Source organism: Mauremys reevesii, linkage group 2 (assembly GCF_016161935.1).
Source record: "Mauremys reevesii isolate NIE-2019 linkage group 2, ASM1616193v1, whole genome shotgun sequence".
Classification (NCBI taxonomy): domain Eukaryota; kingdom Metazoa; phylum Chordata; order Testudines; family Geoemydidae; genus Mauremys; species Mauremys reevesii.
Genome location: NC_052624.1, coordinates 203292986 through 203313307, shown reverse-complemented (window position 1 = coordinate 203313307; position 20322 = coordinate 203292986). Strand labels below are relative to the sequence as shown.

The 20322-nt window shown below is 42.8% G+C and overlaps 1 long non-coding RNA gene across 2 annotated transcripts in view; it reads right to left on the bottom strand.

Annotated features, from left to right (window-relative positions):
• The window catches only part of LOC120396638, a 62393-nt gene that overhangs the window by 19851 nt on the left and 22220 nt on the right, over positions 1-20322 (bottom strand). For both annotated transcript variants that reach the window (XR_005593263.1, XR_005593262.1), the window contains exon 2: positions 5410-5511. This is a non-coding gene — a long non-coding RNA (uncharacterized LOC120396638). The remainder of the gene's footprint in view (positions 1-5409; positions 5512-20322) is intronic.

The window sequence follows — 20322 nt, the reverse complement described above, 5'->3', positions numbered from 1 at the left end:
AACATAGACTTTTCTGTAATAAGCTACCACCCTCTCAAATCTGTATTCTTGAGTCAATGCTACCAACAAACCATAAGCACTAGCACCTGTTTCCACTGTGAAAGTGGTTTTGAAATATGCATAGGCCAAGACAGGAGCTGTCACAAGATCCCGTTTCCACTCTGAAAATGCTATACCACACTCTGCTGACCACTGAAATGGTTTCCCTTTCTCATCTAGCCTATACAGTGGTTTTGCAATATTGGCCAACCCACAAATGAACCATGTGTAATAGGAGCAAAGCCCTATAAAACTGCAAATCTGAAAGTGTCTGGGGGGTAGCTCTGTATAGCCTTAAGTTTCTATGAGTGGAATTACCCTTTCCAGCCCAGGGACCCTAGGAAGAGCAGCCATGTGCAGCTGTGTCCCTTTAACAAAACTGCTTTCAGTTCTCTGGGCCATTCCTCATGGCCCCAGCCTTCACTGATGTTTCACCCTTACCTGGGGACTTTTATATTCAGGCCCAGCAGCTTGCCAGGAGGTAGTCCTTGCTCCCCCAGTCTCTGACAGTAGTGAGCTGTCCAGGGTGCTGCATTTCCCTTCAGCCAGCCAGGAGCACCTTCTGCACTCCTCTGGCTCCATCAAGGACCAACTCTAATCTGTGGCACTGCAGCAGCTTCTTTTATACTAGCCTGCAACCCTCTGATTGGCTAGCCCCTTCCAACCTCCTCCTGACTGGCTTCTTTCCTGCACAATCTCTCTAGGTAATGTGGAGGATTTAGCTCCACTGCTCCTTTCCTGGGATGGGTGTGGCAGGACCCTGAGGCCTCCAGCAGAAGGGTTCTGGGCCTAGTCCAACCATCAGAGGATCCAAAAGACAATACCCACTTTTAAGATCCAGTGTGGAAAACCAGGTTGAACCTGTTACAGAACATGGGGTATCTTCTATTCATGGTAATGGATAAGAATCCTTTGCAACTTCACTTAATTTTCTGTAGTTCACAGAATCTGGTGCTGCCATCTTTTTCTTAACCAGAACTATGGGTAAGTCCCAAAGTTGGAGGTGCAGTTATGTCTTCCTGATATATGTCCTTAATAGCCTATAAATGCTTCTTCCTTCTAGCAATTATTGAGGTGCATATTTAATAAGTTGGTTTCCCCCACTATCAAACTTATCTCAGACCAGTGCAGTACAACCTGTATCTTTGCTGCATCAGGAGAACAACTCCTGATTCCTAACCAGAAAGTCCTGGACTGTTCTGCCGTTCCTCCTGTAAGTGTACAACACTGCATTAGAACGAGTCTAATAGAAACTCAGGGAGTTCACCTGTAGTTTTCCTCTACATTAGTATTCACCAAATCCATTTTGCAAGTGCAGTTCCCTTTTTTACTATTTGCTGCTCATCAGCAGCATTCAACAAGTGAACAGGTTGTTTTAGATCCATAAGAGCTTTAGCAGGTAAGATATCCCTCTCTCTCCTGCAGTACCCTCAGTTTCAAAATAGGTTTCAACCACTCCCATATTTCCCTTGCTTGGGGGCAGGACAATTTGTTCACGGAAAACCAACTGCCTGCAAGTCATTTGTCTGACCTGGGCCCTATCTTTAAATAAAAATTTCCACAAGCTGAATTTGTAAGACACCTTTCCTGACACTGATTACACAATTATTAGCCATAATGAAATCCAAGCCAAATATTAATTCACCCACTATTTCAGCCACCCAGATTTCTTGCTCAAATTCCAGAGGTAGAATCTTCAAACCCAATTTTCCTCCAGTCACTGTTTTCATTTGAAACCAGTTAATTGGTTCAGTTTTGGATTCCTGGTTAGATGCCAGAGAGAACTGACTACTGGACACTCAAAGCCTTAAGGTGGTGCCCTCCAGAAAGAGCAGGAAGGGGTCAAAGGTGCAGTTGAACCTGAAACTGAGACAGCTATTACTAGAAGAAATGGGCTCAAGTTGTAAAAATCTAGATTTCTAATACCCAGGGTTCATGAGTGTTTGTCTATTATAAAATCTCAATCTATATATTGTATAGAAATCCCGTATCTCAGATTTCAGACACCTGTAAATTCTGGATTTGCCCCACTGATTCTAGTTTCTAATTTGCCCAGTTTGAGTATAAGCTGCTCAGATTTCACCCATATTAGACCAGGATTGTCCACTGTAAATCTGAAGCATGTTTGCCATACTTTAGTATGGTACTTAATGTCATTAAATTCCAAACCGCAGAATTTGTGGATGCCTCCTCTAGATTTTTGGAGATTATCTGTAAATTTTCTGTAGTGCCATTTGGGATCACTTTTGGGGCTCAACCTGCTCTTAGCGAAATCAATGGTGTAAATTCCACATACTTCAATTGGGAGCTGTTTTAGCTCCTTTGGGCATATCCACACTGTGATAAACCTGCAGCAAAGAGTCTCAGAGGCTGAGTCAGTTGACTCAGGCATGTGGGGCTCAGGTCGCAGGACTATAAAGATGAAATGTAGACATTTGGGCTTGGACTGGGGCTGGAGCCTGGGCTCAGACACCTCCCTGCCTCCTCCCACAGGGTCTCAAAACTGAACCAGGCCAGCTGTGGGTCTTTTATTGTGGGGTAGACATTACCATTGTGTGAGTGGAATCTTAGCTTTGAATACAAATTACAGTCTAATTCAAATTACTTTCAAATTATTTGAGTACATGGAATGTTTTCCCTTGCATACCGGACATTGTCCAGTATTTAATATTACAGCATGCATCCAGCTCAAATCCCATTTAAATGGCCCCTCTCCTAGTCACTATAGCAATTCTCTTAGTGTGTGCATAATGCATATTTTTAACCAGAATGCCTCATTTTTTATGACATTCTTCCTTCCTGGTTTGAACATCCCTCTAACAGCACCATTAGGTGCAATACAAGCCTTTGCACAAGAGTGAAAATAGAGACCATGAGTTTTCTGAAGAAAAAGTCTATTGAAAACTAGAGATATGAAGCAGCATAAATTCATATTTTAGCATGTTATATGTATAACAATAGACTAGAAGTTTGGGATTTGTCCATTTTTTGAATTGATTGAATTCATCTGAGATTCTCCCATACTATGTAACATACTAGTATCGTATGTCAGGGCAGGAAGAGAATTGTAGTCAATTTACAAAGTAGCTTTGATGTTCAAAGTGGATTTACTCTAATCTCAACAGCAATCTTGCCCTGGTATTTATTTGTTAGAGTACTTGTCATGTATGCCCATGTCATCTTTTATTCTGTTTATGTAGAGCTATGGATAAGACTTGGTGTCATGACTGGACAATTAGTCATCTTAGTTGAGGCCTTCACTATGCAAAGTTCAGTCATATTTGATTGTGAAATCAAACTTTAGAACCAGTGTTTTGAGAAGTGCAGGCACTTAAACTACTGCAACCTAAAGTGATGAATGGAACATTCAAGGGGAAAAAAAGAACACATTCATATTGAAATATGCTGTCTAGTGAGAGTAAAGAGCTCTCAATGGAAATACAATTATGGTACATCTAAAACATTTTCATTAATGTAGAAAAAAATCTTGTTAGAATACTTAAAGTGTTACTGGATTGCATAATAAAGGAATGAGATAAAGTAACCAGACACCTTTAAAAGAAATGATACTATGCCAGCTGTAAAATAACTATAAACTACAACAAAGAAAGAGAAAGCATCCGGTGTACAGAATATCACAGCAAGAATTTCACAGTGTGAAAAAATAGGAGTATCTTCACTGTGGGTCAAATCCTGCAGTTCTTATAATTTATTTCTGGTAGTCCCCACTGTGTACTAGGTACTTTTTAAACAGAAGAGAGCCAACTGCAGGAAGCCGGGATGGAGAGGGAGTTACAGCTGCTTGGAGCACTCTTACTTCCATTAATTCTTATGCAAATTTCTAACTGGAAGTTCATCACCTCTCTAGCAAAACATGCCATATAAAACATCTGCTCCCCCCCAATAACTAGAAATCTTAAATGCTTGGTAAGCCTGAAGAGGGAAATTCTGTTACCTCCCAGGCAGGTAAAGCATACTCAGAACCAGCTTCCCGCCATCTCTGTGCCCCTCAACCCAGAGAGTTCTACCTGCATCAGAGGCTGCTTAAGACAACCTGCTGCCCTAGACAAAACTTCATTTTCCCTCCCCCCATCCTACCTCCTTAGAATTTCATGGCAGACCCTCCCTTCTGCTGCCACCCCAAAACCTCATGCAGCTGCAGAGACCACCGGGACCTGGTAACAGACCCTGTGGGATGGGAACAGTGTGACACCGAAGCAAGCTGAGGTAGGCTGGGCCAGGCCAGGAAGAAAGTCCCTCTGGCCTCTGCCTGAAGCCCTACAAGGGGCCAAGACCCACTCTCTGAGTAGAAAATACCTCCTCTCCGACCATCCACTTGGGCAGCTCCTTCTAGTGGCCCTTTCTGTGTGGGTTGGCACCACTTGCCCAGGACTTGAAAGGGGAGCCACTCAACTCTACCACAACAGGACCTGGACACCAGCAGGGTGCAACTCCCAGCTTGTAGGACCCAGTCGACAACATAGACCCTCCCACCACCCCACACTAAGCCATCCAAGCAGGGGGCACCTATTCCCCCTTGCAAGGCAACAGAGAGTGCCTTCCCACTGTACCTCAGCCTCCACACTCCTGGCCTGGCCCCACACCTGGTCCCCCAGGCCAACCCCACACCTCAGCCCCTGCACTCTGTTCCCCCCAACCCGTCCCAGCCTGTCTGACACCTTTATGGATGAGCTCCTTGCTGTCAGGCTCACTACCTGGCAGTGCCTCCAGAGCCCAGGCTCAGTGGAGTTGAAGCAGCAACTGCTGTGTGAGTCCAGAGCAGTGGAAGCCAGGGCTGCCTGGTAGCAGAGGTGCCCACAGGGGCTGGATGAGGAATAGCAGGTGCAGGCTGGATGTTGACAAGGAGCAAGGCAAGTCACTGAGCTTGTGGTTGTGGCCAAAGCCCCAGCAGTGCTCACTGTGTCACCAAGAGCAGCCCTAAGCTACAGCTAGGGTTGCAATCTTACCTAGGCTGGGGGCAGGGAGCAGCTGGGGAGAATGGTGGGAGCACCTCTCTGGAAGCCCAGTCAGGGGCTGCTTCCTGCTTCTCGGAGTCCCGCCTCGGGGCTGCTCCCCTCCCCAGGCAGCCCCTCCACTTCATCTGCTGCCACTGCCCATAGAGAGAATGGGGGGCAAGTCTACAGAAATCTGCTGCCCATAGCTAGAGCACAGTCTTTGACCTGCATAAGTGTAGGAGGACATTGACCTTTGACTTCAGGACTCAGCCCCGTGTTAGTAGATATCTGCTTCTTATGGAGTCAGAATCAATATTTCCTGAGTAGATGGAAAGAATAAATGCCTACTGAAAATCTTCAGCATCCATTAGAGGGTTTCTTGCAGCACCAGACATTTTAAGTACAACAAACCAACCTTAAGTATCCCACATGGGAAGATGACAATTGACATATTTAGGACATGCTTTAAGGATGCCATCAGCATGACTTCCATGTCAAATGATGATATGGACACCACCTGGGGAGAGAAAGAGGGTGACTTAGAGAAACATTACACAGAACAACAGAGAAAGAAGCCAGATTCCATCAACATGGCACTCAGAGGCCTGAACAGTCCAGCACAAGCCTGAAATAAATGGCAGAAACTGATGGTATGCATCTGATGGTGCAGGAAGATAAAGAAAAATGGTGGGATGAGATTCTCTGTACCAGGGTCCTAATTCAAAACAGTTAACTAAATCAACAGAATACCGTACCTGTCCCAAGGAAGATGGGAGGGAGCCATCAGAACAGAACAAGAAAAGTACCAATGCAGTACAGAAATAGGAAAATAAACTTGATATCAGTGCAGCTAAATGAGTCTTATCTTTTGAAGATAATCAGCGGTTTTGAGATGTAAAAAAATCCAGTTGTAATAGAAGACTTCAGTAATTTATGTATTGACTTTAGAATTTAGTTCCCAGTTGTACTAGTGGTAAACCAGAGGAAGACCCCCAGAGCCCCTGGTACAGTTCTGACTTCCTGATCTCTCAATTGATTGATTAATAATGCCCACATAGTTGAATGACCCAGTACTGGTAAATCAAATTAAGGAGAATGGGAGAGAAATCAGCAAAATCAAGCATATCAAAGTAGCAGAATGAATAGACATCCCTTATTAGGGTACTGTGCTTCCTTTCCTCTCCCCATTTGGTGAGTATATTTCCCCTTGCACTGGAAGTGAGGCAATTACAGTACTCAATATGGTTTTGAGAGCCTGTATGAGAGTTTTAGCCAGAAAGAAAAGGACAATCTTAGAAGTGTTATTGAGGAAGATATGGCAAGACTTGAACACAATGTGTATGTGTTGAACAAGAGGGAGCAGTCAAAAGCAATTCTAGACATGGGGAGAGGACAGTATGTTAACAATAAAAATGGTGTGTGGGGGAAGGTGATACTGGAGCATGCTTTGTATTAGGAATGGAACAGAACAGAAGAGAGAAAAAAGGAGGTTTGGGAGTGCAGAAGGTTAGTAGCCAACAGGAGATTGGGTTGAGAGGACAGGTGGAGTGATTAAAGACTTCAGTACACAAATTCTTCTCTAAGGTTACCTTCCCCATGTAAGCAATTGCTGTAGTTGCTACAGAGATTATATGGAATTGTGAAGGCGGGGGGAAGGGTCCATGAAAGTATTGTGTTGTAGCCCACGCTATGAAAATATTTGAGATCTGTCCTAAACTGACCCTGCGAGCTCATGGATACATAATGAAAACACTCCTCCCGTCCCCAAATACATGGAATGGAAGAGGCTAACATCTGTCTCACTGGATAACCTGGAAAAACCCTAGCCAATACCTTAACTAGTTTTGGTATTTTTAAGTGCAGCTGAACACATGGAGAAACAGTAGAATGGTGAGTAAAATAAGAATAAGAAATAGGTAGCAGGCCAAGTTATGACCAACACAGAATGCCAATCCGCTGGCGAATGATGCATGCCTGACTGAGAATTTTAATTGCAAAATAAACAAGATTTAATTGTTGCTAACATATTTTGCTAAGCTGGTGCAGATAATTGATAGTAACATCGCCAAGGCTGTGGGGGAAAAAAAAGAACCATCATTTGTAATTTGAGAAGTAGAAAAAGGCATACTAGGAAAAACGCATTAGATTAATAGCAAATGCAAGGGCAAGAAGACCTTCATATTGACAGATGGAAGTAAAGGTGTTTAAACACTTAATTAGTTCATTTCAACAGATGTCATGATGAGTCATTGTAATTAACACAGTGAAAAGGGAAACTGAGAAATCGATTCTTTAAAGTCATACCGTAATGTTCCTACTTCAAGACAACTTTGTTTTGTTTGAATAATGCAACCCAACTACTTTTAGCTAAATTAGTGGCATGTAGTTATTATTTCTGAAATCATATTGATGTATGTTGAATTTTATCTAGTTTTGTTGTTATAAAACAGTATTCATATCCTTGGAATATACTAAAAAAATTTCTCTCTGTAGATTTGATATCCATCAGGGTGAAACCCAGATAAATAGCTCTGCTATTTTAAAGTAGATTACTGGCCACCATATGCTACATTTAAGGATACCAGGGCTATTGTGTGTGACTAATGTGCCTTTATTTTTTTTTCAAATCATTCACAAGCAAGTACAATAAATGCCATTTAATAATCATTTGAGGGCCTGGCTTTAAAGCAAGGCTTTAACCCAAATTTTTGATTTTATGGGCACAAATTTACACTCAGAAGATTAAAGAGACTTCAGTAATAGCCTCTCATTTTGCTAGTTGAATGTTGCCACCTCCAAGAGACTGGATGCCAGTAATGGCACAAGTATGCATTTGTGACAAATTGGAAAATAAGAGAAAGGCAGGATTTTTTTTAGGTTCATTTAATAAAGTCAGTCTTATTAGGTCTTTAGTCCTTAACCATCTTATAAAAAGGCAGCTCCACCTCGGGCACCCTCCTAGTTCAGGCCATTGCATGACTGGTGCACTTGCTTGAGTTTCCCCTTTCTTCTGGAGACCTCAATAATACTCTGCATGCTTTTAGAGTATTAATAGCCTTTTATGGATGTTAGTTTATTACAAATGGTCTCACAACCATAATCCAGCATTCCCTAGTACAGTCTGAACAGTACATTCAATCCTTCAAGTCCCACCAGTTCAACACAGCAAATACAGCACCAGCATCTCACCATGCCCTAGCTCTCAAGCAGGGCTCCAGCATCTGACCACACCTCACCCAAGTCCCTTTAGCTGGGGTACTTTTCCACCCTATTTCCTTTCCAGGTCTGGCTCCAGCTCATGCCTGGAGACATCAGTGAACTCACTCCATCATTCCTCTGCGCTGAGCCCTCTTTGGCCCTCTGGCCTCAGCGGTCTAGCTCGAGACAGCAAGCATCTCCCTCTGCTGCTCTTAGCCTTCAGCTCTCTCCAGCCCTCTGGCCATGGCAGTTCATAGGTGACACCCCGCTCTCCCCACCCCAACTGCCTTCTGCTTTCATCACCTGATTTGGCACCACTGCTCCCTTGGGAACTCCCACTGCTCCCTCCTTCAGGGGCACTCCCCTCCCTGACTCTCTCAGCCCAGCTCCTCTTTTTGATCTCTCTCCTCTCAGGACTCTGGACTCTCTCCTTATCAGGACTCTAGGTTCTGAACCCTCTTGCCTTTGGACTGTCTCCCATTTATAGCTCCCAGGGACGGCCCCACCCTCTCATTACATCAAACTGGGTCCAGAAGAGGAGAGCTGGTCCCAGTTTAATTTAAGGGTCCAACTACCCTATTATACACCGGTGGTACAGTGTTTTGTTTTAAATACTTGACAAACTAGATATTGCAAGTACAGTTCCAATAGTCATGCACCATTGGACACGTGGGGTATGCATCACCCCACTGCTTACTTGACAGGATGGTTGCCACGTTCCTAGCATTGCTAGTTAATATTTTTTGAACATTCAGAAGGTTATCTTGTATTAATATGGTATCTTCCTTTCCAAAAGATCCCAGTGCACCTTACATACTGATACAGTATATTGACTATACACATAGATCACTTCATTTGCCTTGATAATCAGCTGGTAAGCATGAACAGCAAGATTTATATAAAAGTGTCTCATTTTCTTATCTATACATCTCTGTACAATTAATTTCTTGTTCGAGGACTCACTGGAATCTACTACTTTGTTGACATTTAGAATCCTGTGATGTTCTTGAACAGTACTCTTTATCTTTAGACTTCTTAAATCCTAGTTCTGTAGGCTCTTGCATTCTTTGTCTTTGAATTAATGTAGTTTAATCCTTTTGAAAAAAGTCAGCAGTGCAACACATCTCTCCTCTTTATGCCAATACGTTTGCATGGCCCATGTCCTTCATCATACTTTTACATTAGGATTTGATAAATTTACTATCACAGGAAACTAATCCGAAATAAAGTGATAGCTCCAACACATTTGATCATTTGAACCCAGGAAGTGGAAACAGATGCACAAAACAGGTTACACACACACACACAAATTCAGTCAGCTATGTCAGGAATTATAAATTAAACATGTCAGCTTTGTACTGTTCTTGTTAATTTGACCATGAACCTAAATCAGTTTTGAATTCTATAATTTAAGGTCATTCAATCTTTTCTGGAAAAGACTGTATATTGACATGAAGCATTGAATGACTGAATACAGATCCACAACTGAAATCTCTACAGGTATAAGAACTTAGTGTTGACTTCATGATTTACCATTTCCTACTCCTAATCCAAGCATTAACTGTAATCCTGAAAGTGAATGATAACTACATGAAAATTAATCAGAATATATTAGCATGTAAGCATTCTCCCCCAAGGAAATGGTGTCTTCAAAGATCCTCATTAGTAAGTTCATCTCCAATCTGCTTTACATTTAAGTCCTCCCAAAGTATAAACATGCATACAAGCACAGTATAAACTTATTTGAAATCTATTAACACCAAATATGTTTATTACTTCAGTGTTATTTTAAAGAGTGTTATTTGCTTAAATTAAAGCTTTATAACTGATTGACAGTTAAATCCAATTAGACACTATCAGATAATATGCTAATAATTCCTATTACTATTTTAAAGGCTGTTTCTTAAGGGACAGAGTTTTCCATCAGGCATCTAAACTTTAAAGTGACCTTATGCTAAGACTTTGAACAAGGTCTGGCGAAAGAATAGGTTAGATTCAGCATGTATGATAGAAATATCTTAAATGTAATGAATGCAATACCAGTGGTGGCAGAGGTGTCAGATTATAAATGGAAGTATGATGGGTGCAAGTCTACAAGAGGTATGCATTTCCATCTATTTTCTGTCAAGCACCAGGCTGTGTGCTTGTGGTTTCTGTGAATCCCAGAGGGAAGAAACCTTTTGTACCCCTGCCCAAGATGAGGAGCTGCTACTTCAGCCATTGTGCCTGTATGTTGGAAATGCAGGCAGTCTGGGCATTACTGCAATCTTAGTGTTGGTGGAGCCACATCTCCACAGATCAACCATTCCATCCCTTGTCATGCACCTTTACCCATCTCTCCTAAATCCTAGCCTCTTGCACAAAGAAACTGCACCTGTTCCACTGAGTATGAAGCTCTCTTCACTAAAGAGGGAGCAGTATTTGTCCCTGGGCTTTTATGTACAGGTCAATAAACAGGTGTTATTTTAATTATAAACAGCCTCCTCCAGTAATTAAGTCTCATCATTGCTGATGATAATCACATAAGCAGAGAAGTGAGCTCTCTTTTGCTCATGTGGAAGAGCTATGCAGATGTGGAGCACAACTGTGAAACACAGGATGTGTAAATAAATCTAGTGTGTGAATGCTACTTGTTATGAAACTTATTCTGAACCTCAGGAATAACAATTACCTACTTAAGCAGAATTTTGTTAATTTCAACCTACATAGTTACTGATGCACTGTTGACAACTCAGAATTTTATTGCAAGCCTCACGGTACTTTATTTATTTATTAAACAAGACCCAGATTTCTAAAATAATTGTGTGAGAATCTCAGCTTTTATTTATTTTTTAAAATATGTTTCTAGGCCTTATGGTGCAGAGAAAAGTGAGAAAATGTGAAAAACTTGAGAGCATCCTAAAGGTTAAGAAGCAACAACAGAAGGCAAATAAAGAGTCAACATTTATTTACTCATGTAGAAGTCTCGTAATTTGAAGATGTGCCTCATGTTCTTTGTCCACTTCTTGGAATTGGCAATGGTGCTTACAGAATTGAATTAATTTTTCTGAGAATATGTACAATAATAAAAACCCTTGTATACTTACAAAACACTGAGATCAGTCTGGCAGCTTTGCAGTAACATTGTAACATGGAAAGTTGAGACTGGAGCGTATGCATGGCTGAGTCAGAGAGGCCAAGCCAAGGCCTTACAAACGATTCAGTTACACAACCAAATAGTTCTCTTTGTGATGTTACCACATGACTCTGCCTTTCTGCCACACGTGACTGGCTGTCAGGCCTGAGGGAAAAGCTGAGTGGCACCAGGCAGTGCCAGAGGAGGAAGCTGAAGAGAGATAGGCGGCAGGACTCAGACTATGATGGGCACTTTTTCCCTGAGGAGTTCCAAAGATGCAGAGCTCCTAAAGATGAAGGGTTCCCTTCTTTAGGAGCACCACAGGAGGAGACACTTTGTGGCTGGCCACTTTGAGGAGTTTGGTGCCATGGCACAGTCTCCTTTGGAGAAAGGTACACAGCCACAGTTTGTCAGTCCTGTCTGTAGTTTAAGAGTGCTCCTGGGTTCCTCAGGGATATTAAGTTCATCATCCAGGAGTAACACTTTCTGACATCTTCAGTTGGCTAGGACACTCCATCTCATCCTGGCAGATGGCAAACTGGGCTCGGTTAGCCATGCCTTTCTTACTTCCCATCTTGACTACAGCAGTGCAGTATGCCTGGACATGAAGCCATCGGCCTTAGGAAACTCCAACTACTACAAAACGCTGCAGCACAACTCCTCAGCAAAATGGGCTACCATGAGCATACCTAACCTGTCCTCCCCTCTCTATTCTATGGGAATCCAGCTGAGAGTTAAGTTCAAGGTGTTCAACGGCCTACACCCAACATATCTAAAAGATCACCTAAAGTTTGAGGGCGATGGACCGTGATCAACAACTCCACACCTCAGGCATAATGAGACTTTTTACAATAAGGGTAAACCTCAACTGTGCACTACTCAGAGCTTTCTCAGCAGCCAACATGAACTCCCACGGGAACTATGGACCATCACAAACCTCACTTCTTCAAGCTGCCTCCTCTAACACACACATAGTAGCATGAACATTAAAGAGAAATTGTTTTGTTTTGGGGAATCTACCAAAACAGCGTGCTACACTATGCTCGCAATTCTGCCCCTGGGGAGAGGATGAGACAGAATGAACCACATTTCACCTGATGCATTACTAGAAGACCCTCAGATACTATAATGATAAAGGTGGTATAAGAACCTACATAGTTTTGGAAGAAATGGAGCCATGTGCAGCCAAAGTGGCTGAAGAAAATGCAGGGAACAGGAAGAAGTAGTGCCTACTCTTTCGTAGATCAAAATGCTTTACTGCAATTCTAGTACATACTTAAAAGTAGACACGACTTGCACATATCGCTGTAAATTTAGACATGCTCAGAATCCGTGTGTGTTAGCTATATAGTGTGATCTAGTAGCAATAATTATTTCTGAATCTATAGAAACACACTCAAAGTTTCATTTAAATGGGACAGTCATGAAGCAAAATCAACAGAGAGTCCTGTGGCACCTTTAAGACTAACAGATGTATTGGAGCATAAGCTTTCGTGGGTAAATACCCACTTCGTCAGACGTATGTAATGGAAATTTCCAGAGGCAGGTATAAATATGCAAGCAAGAATCAGTCTGGAAATATCCATTACATGCGTCTGACGAAGTGGATATTCACCCACAAAAGCTTATGCTCCAATACATCGGTTAGTCTTAAAGGTGCCACAGGACTCTGTTGCTTTTTACAGATCCAGACTAACACAGCTACCCCTCTGATACTTGAAGCAAAATCAGTTTCAGCTACCAGCTCTAATTGCTGGTGTAGACATTTATGTGACCACTTCTGTAACTGCCAATTCTTTTTCTGACACACAGGTAGTAAAGTGAAGAATCCTATGTCGTGTTTTGTGGGAAACCATACTAGCTGTCAGAGTATGTGTCCAGTATTGCATAAATGCTAAACAATACAGCAAGGACATTTACTGTCCAGCTGTAATCAATGCAAAGCAGTATTTCAAGATTAAACGTATTTACCCTACAGCTTCTAATTAACTACCTGGGAAAGTTATTACTAAACATTGCACCTTAAGAACACTGAGTTATGAATTAGGACTTTCTGAAAGTTCTGCAGATCTCTCCCCTTTGAGATGCACTTAAAAAAAGTGGAAAATCATAGTATTTTAAAAAAGGGAAGAGAGCAAATAGAGTTCAGTCATGTATGAACAATTGCACCTAATTCTCTGGTCTGGTCAGTCTGTATTGGGCTCAGAATTTGGGGGAGATGGTGGGACAAGTGTGACGTTACACCGTCTTCATAAATATGGTTCTGGGCCTGATTTGGGGGACAGAATAAAGTAGAGAACTTATGTTTAGCTGATCACAGCCAGACCATTCTGGCAGTAGAAATTTCTGGAGCCCAGATGCACTTTGCCCTTTCCCTTCTTTTCCCCTGGCCATGCCCCTTACACTGAGGGCTGCAGAAAGGGCACAGAGCCCTTGAACTTTTTTTAAAGACACTAACCTGATTGGAATGGCCTGGTTCACTGGCTTTCAGTGATACTTGGACACTTAAGTCAGAGGCAATTTTGAAAAAAAAATACCACTTATCTAAAAGTGAAATGTCATATCCCTATCTTTAGCAACAGAATGGTATTCATTCAAAAATGAAGGATGTTAAATTACCAAAATGACTTCTTCACACAAAAGCAGCAAGCACTAGCTGAGACGTTTTCTAAAGGAAAGCCTAGAAGAAAAAAGTCAGAGAACATAAACAGAAACTACAAAAAAGCTGAAATACAATCTAAGATGTCGAACTGGCCAACTATTTTGACAGAAAAACTCTAGTGTTCCTACCCTCCCCTCTGCCGTAAGATAATCATTCCTTAGCGATTGCTCCTGGAAGGAAGCTCCCCACCCAATTTAAAAAAAATGTTTATAGTTTATCCCTATGGTATAAGTACCCTTTTAACACCTCATGTAAGATTTAAAGAAACCCCAAAGCATTTTATTGTCAAATAATTCCTTTGTGTATCTCCTTTCATGCTTTTTATTATTAGATACAGTTATTGGTCATTATAAAATACCTAGAGAGACATGAGCAGGTCATTTGCTGACTATTACCTCTTTATATTCATGATATTTCTGTGTGTAGATCTGAGGTTCTCTCTAGTTTATAATTAAATCATTATTTTATTTTTTAGCTCTCTGGACTGAGTTCTGTTAATATTCAATATTCGCTATTCAAGCTTGTCGGCTAGTTACAATGATCATATTACCTATGACCAGGGTTTCCATTCACTAATTGAATGCCTCTGCCTGTACTTTTGATACAAATGGTTGTGTGCTTTCAGTGACTATCCATGTTAATAAGACTAAATCACACAAATATTAATGAAAAGCAAACAACAGATAGGAGCGTGACTGACAAATTCATTGTGTGTTTTTGGAAGTAGTTATATAGATTTGCATTAAAAATCCAAATACACATCACCAAAGTATATTCTACTCTTTGTGCTTACTCCACATCTGAAGTCATAAGACTTTTGCCAACCCTATCAGTTGCTTTGCAGATGACTAAACTGTAATAAACCCAGGATTAGGGCTCTAAACAAGCAAATCTGTTCAAAAGTCTTTGCAATTCACTTGGCTCAGTCCTTCCTATGGTCAACCTAACCCTTATTTGTATACAGACCAGATGCAGGATTGTACATTTTACAAGTTCTTCTAGGTAACATATAATTGAATGTTAAAGCTCTGAAGGGGGAAAAAACCCCTAAAACTGGAAGTGCATTTCAGGTCTGATTTAACATCATTTTAAATTAGTGCTAGGGTATTCAACCAGAATAACATTTTCAGAGACTACAAGTGCTACTCCTGTGTCAGGCAGAGGACACCCTAAGGAGCAATATGAGGAAATTTCTTCCCAGTTCTTCTTCCAGGGCTCAGGCTATGTGTACACTACCTCCATGCTGCTGAGATCAATGCACCCAGGGTTGATTTAGCGGGTCTAGTGAAGACTCCTTAAATCGACAGCAGAGTGCTCTCCAGTTGACTCTGGTATTCCACCAGGAACAAGAGGAGTAAGGTAAGTCGATGGGAGAGCATCTCCTGTCGACCCAGCATGGTGTAGACACCACAGTAAGTTACTCACGTAGCTGGAGTAGCGTAATTTAGGTCAATTTACTGCAGTAATGTAGACATAGCCTCAGTGTGCTGCATCTGCCAGTTTGAAAGCAAATAAGTGGAGTAGAGACTGGACCTCTAATACTTGATTTATAGTTTGCTGCTGGTCTCAGATATGAAGTGGCCCAGACTACAATCTTTTAAAATGAGAATTGCGTCTTTGCAAAATAGGATATGTTTTGCTAAATTATGTAAATGCATCAATTTGACTTGTTTTACCACCAAAAATGGGAAATAATTTTGCCTTATATGGATGCAAATGGGTTAATTATGATTCCACTTGCCCATGTTACACCACTGACCTTCACCAGCATACGAGAACAGAATCAGATTGAAAACCTCACAAAAGGGAGGAAAAGGGAAGTTTTTGTAAGTAATATTAGGAAAATTTCTGTATATGGTTGCTATCTTAGAATTGCTAGTCCTCCTTTGTTGCTACATTTCAATACTCTGGAGTATCCTGCTACTCTAATTCCATTCCACACTCCCCCACTCCTAATTTATAGATGTTACACTTTCCCCCAAACACAACCCAAAACTGACTGACTGTTGAAAAGTTGGCAGGTAATATAATCCCCAGTGAAGAGGGCATTCACAATCTACTTTGAGGAGAAGTTGGCTGCATAATAAAGATTTACTGGATTCATTGTCAGGGATTTAAAGGGAATTCCTGGAACTGGTATGGAGATTAATGAATTTCTTGAGGTATGCAGAGATCAGATTCTTGGGTTTTAAAGTGCTGAAAGCAATTTTATTCGGTAGACAGGAGCCAGATTTGTGTCCCTTACAGAAAAGCATGAAGAAAAGACACAAGGAGACTCATGCGTTTGTTTCTTCCAGGCTTGGTTGTTGAAATCCATTATACCAAAAAACAAAGCCATTCACATTGAGAGAGCTCCCCCAGTGACTTACAGGGTAGCAACTAAGATAACAGTTCTCAGTTCCCTGGCTTCTTATTGCCTATCAAGTCAAAATATAAGAATGGCCATACTGGGTCAGACCAAAGGTCCATCTAGCCCAGTGTCCTGTCTTCCGTCAGTGGCCAATGCCAGGGGCCCCAGAGGGAATGAACAGAACAGGTAATCATCAAGTGATCCATCTCCTGTCACCCATTCCCAGCTCCCTGCCCATCCTGGCTAATGGCCATTGATGGACCTATCCTCCATGAACTTATCTCGTTCTTTTTGAATGCTGTTATAGTCTTGGCCTTCACAACATCCTCTGGCAAGGTGTTCCACAGGTTGACTGTGTGTTGTGTAAAAAAATACTTCCTTCTGTTTGCTTAAAACCTGCTGCCTATTAATTTCATTTGGTGAGCTCTAGTTCTTGTGTTATGAGAAGGAGTAAATAACACTTCCTTATTTACTTTCTCCTCACCAGTCATGATTTTATAGACCTTCCCCTTGGTCATCTCTTTTCCAAGCTGAAAAGTCCCAGTCTTATTAATCTCTCCTCATACAGAAGCCATTCCCCTCATCATTTTTGTTGCCCTTTTCTGAATCTTTTCCAATTCCAATATATCTTTTTTGAGATGGGGTGACCACATTTGCACGCAGTATTCAAGATGTGGGTGTACCCTGGATTTATATAGAGTCAATATGATATTTTCTGTCTTATTATCTATCCCAGAGGTGGGCAAAGTACAGCCTATGGGCCACAACTGGCCTGCAGGACCGTCCTGCCCAGCCCCCAAGCTCCCGGCCAGGGACACTCACCCCTGGCCCCTCCCCTGCTGTTTCCCCTCCCCTGCAGCCTCAGCTCACTGCGCTGCCGGGCAGCTCAGCACCCGTGCACCCCCCGCAGGAGGGGGCAGGGGAGAGTAGGGAGGGAGGCTCACCTGCAGCCTCAGGGGAGCAGACGGGAGGTGTAGGCACCAGGAGCACTGTGAGCATGGGCCGGAGGACTCAGGAGGAGCACTGGGCGGCTGCACAGCTGGCCGGAGAGAAGCAGCGCTTTAAAGGAGAAACCGACGCTTCTGTCTGGCTGCACAGCTGCCCCTGCTTCTCCTGAGTCCTCTGCCCATGTTCACAGGGCCACATTCCGAAAGGGGCTGGGGGGAGTTGGCTGGGGGTTGGATAGGGGTGGTGTTCCAGGGGGCAGTTAGGGGCAGGGGTCCCAGGAGGGGTGGTCAGGGGACAGGGAGGGGATTAGATAGGGAATGAGTGTCCCGGGGCACCTCTCGGGGGTGGGGATGTGAAGAGAGGGCAGTCAGGGAACTGGGAGCAGGGGGGTTGGATAGGGGGTCGGGTCCCGGGGGGGCAGTAAGGGATGGGGGGTCCCGGGAGGGGGTGGTTAGGGGACAAGGAGTGGGGGGGTTGGATGGGTCGGGGATTCTGAGGAGGGCGGGAAGTGGGAGGAGGTGGATAGGGGGTGGGGGCAGGCTGTTTGGGGAGGCACAGCCTTCCCTACCGAGCCCTCCATACCATTTCACAACCCTGATGTGGCCCTTGGGCCAAAAAGTTGGCCCACCCCGATCTATCCCTTTCTTAATGATTCCCAACATTCTGTTTGCTTTTTTTGACTGCCGCTGCACATTGAGTGGATGTTTTCAGAGAACTATCCACAATGGCTCCAAGATCTCTTTCTTGAATGGTAACAGCCAATTTAGACCCCATCATTTTATATGTATAGTTGGGATTATGTTTTGCAATGTGCATTTCTTTGCATTTATCAACATTGAATTTTATCTGACATTTTATTACCCAGTCACCCAGTTTTGTGAGATCCTTTTGTAGCTCTTCGCAGTCTGCCTGGGACTTAACTATCTTGAGTAGTTTTGTATCATTTGCAAATTTTGCCACCTCACTGTTTATCCTTTTTTCCAGATCATTTATGAAAATGTTGCATAGGACTGGGCCCAGTACAGATCCCTGGGGGACACCACAATTTACCACTCTCCACTGTGAAAACTGACCATTTATTCCTACTCTTCATTTCCTATCTTTTAACCAATTACCAATCCATGAGAGAATCTTCCCTCTTATCCCATGACAGCTTACTTTGCTTAAGAGCCTTTGGTGTGGGATCTCGTCAAAGGCTTTCTGAAAATTTAAGTACACTATATCCACTGGATCCCCCTTGTCCACATGCTTGTTGACCCCCTCAAAGAATTTTAGTAGATTGATGAGGCATGATTTCCCTTTACAAAAACCATGTTGACTTTTCCCCAACAAATTATGTTCATCTATGTGTCTGACAATTTTATTCTTTACTACAGTTTTAACCAGTTTGCCTGGTACTGAAGTCAGGCTTACCAGCCTGTAATTTCCAGGATCACCTCTGGAGTCCTTTTTAAAAATTGGTGTCAAATTAGCTATCCTGCAGTCATTTGGTACAGAATCCGATTTAAATGATAAACTACAGTTAGTAGTTCTGCAATTTCACATTTGAGTTCCTTCAGAACTCTCGGGTGAATACCATCTGATCCTGGTGACTTATTACTGTTTAGTTTATCAATTTGTTCCAAAACCTCCTCTAAGTTGAAAGTCTGTCCTAATCTTCAAAGGATTGATGCCAGTTGCCCTGGAGATAGGACAGTTATGCTCCTCTGGATAGATGGTACTGTGAACCAGTGGGAAAACTCATGAGTGCAAAAGAGCCCACTGGAGACCTCACTTCCATGAAGTATCAGAAAGTGAACAAAATATTAAATTCACTTCTACTTAACTTTCCCACAATACTAATTAAACATTATATACCCTTTACATTAAAAGAACTACGTGAAAAGAATATTAAGGTTAAGAAGTCAGCCACTCAGAAGTTAGGAAATGCCTGAATTAAGATTACACAAACAACTTTATTTCAGTCCCCTTATTTGGATGCATTAAGACATTACAATTTCCTCCCTCCACTGATTCCTGCCTCATTTCTGGTATCTAGTGCCATAGCAACCCAAAGCAACATTTGCCAGGAAAGCCCTGCTCAGTCCCTGCATCTTAAATGGGAGCATGCTCAGGCCTGGTCTACACTACGACTTTAGGTCAAATTTGCAGAGCTTATCAGCATGATGTGCACATTGCCGGGGCACATTGCCCGGCCTGTACTTTGTGAGAAGTCTATGACCATTTTCCTCTTGTCACCATGCTGCCGTCACCTCCTCGCCTGGTTTTGCGCAAAACAATTGTCTGCCATTGCTCTGACAGAGGGAGAGGCAACTGACGATATGGCTTACAGGGAATTAAAATCAACAAAAGGGGTGGCTTTGCATCAAGGAGAAACACAAACAACTGTCACACAGAATGGCCCCCTCAAGGATTGAACTCAAAACCCTGGGTTTAGCAGGCCGTTGATTTCACAAAACAAATCGGGTCAGTTTCTTGTTTTGATCCATCTATCTTTTACATCTTAGGCTGGCAGCAGACAGTGCAGTATGACTGCAAGCCATCGTCATCTGCTGGGTGGTCAGCAGAAGATGCTGCATTACGATTGCTAGCCATCATCATCTTCTGGCTGCTTTCCAGAAGACATGCAGTAGGACTGCTAGCCATCGTCATCTCTTCGGTGCTCGGCAGAAGATGGGAATGACCTGGCTGAGTCACTCCCATCTCTGCCCAGGCGCCTCTGACCGATCTCACTGATGTCGGCTAAAAGAGCACCCAGGAATATGACGACGATGGCTATCAATCGTAATGCACCGTCTGCTGCCAAAAGGCAATGAGCTGCTGCTGTGTAGCAATGCAGTCCCACGTCTGCTAGCACCCAGGAGACGTATGGTGACAGTGAGCTGAGCAGGCTCCATGCTTGCCATGGTATGGCGTCTGCTCAGGTAACCCAGGAAAAAAGGCACGAAATGATTGTCTGCCGTTGCTTTCATGGAGGGAAGGAAGGAGGGGGGGCCTGACGACATGTACCCAGAATCACCAACAACACTGTTTTTGCCCCATGAGCAGGGCCGGC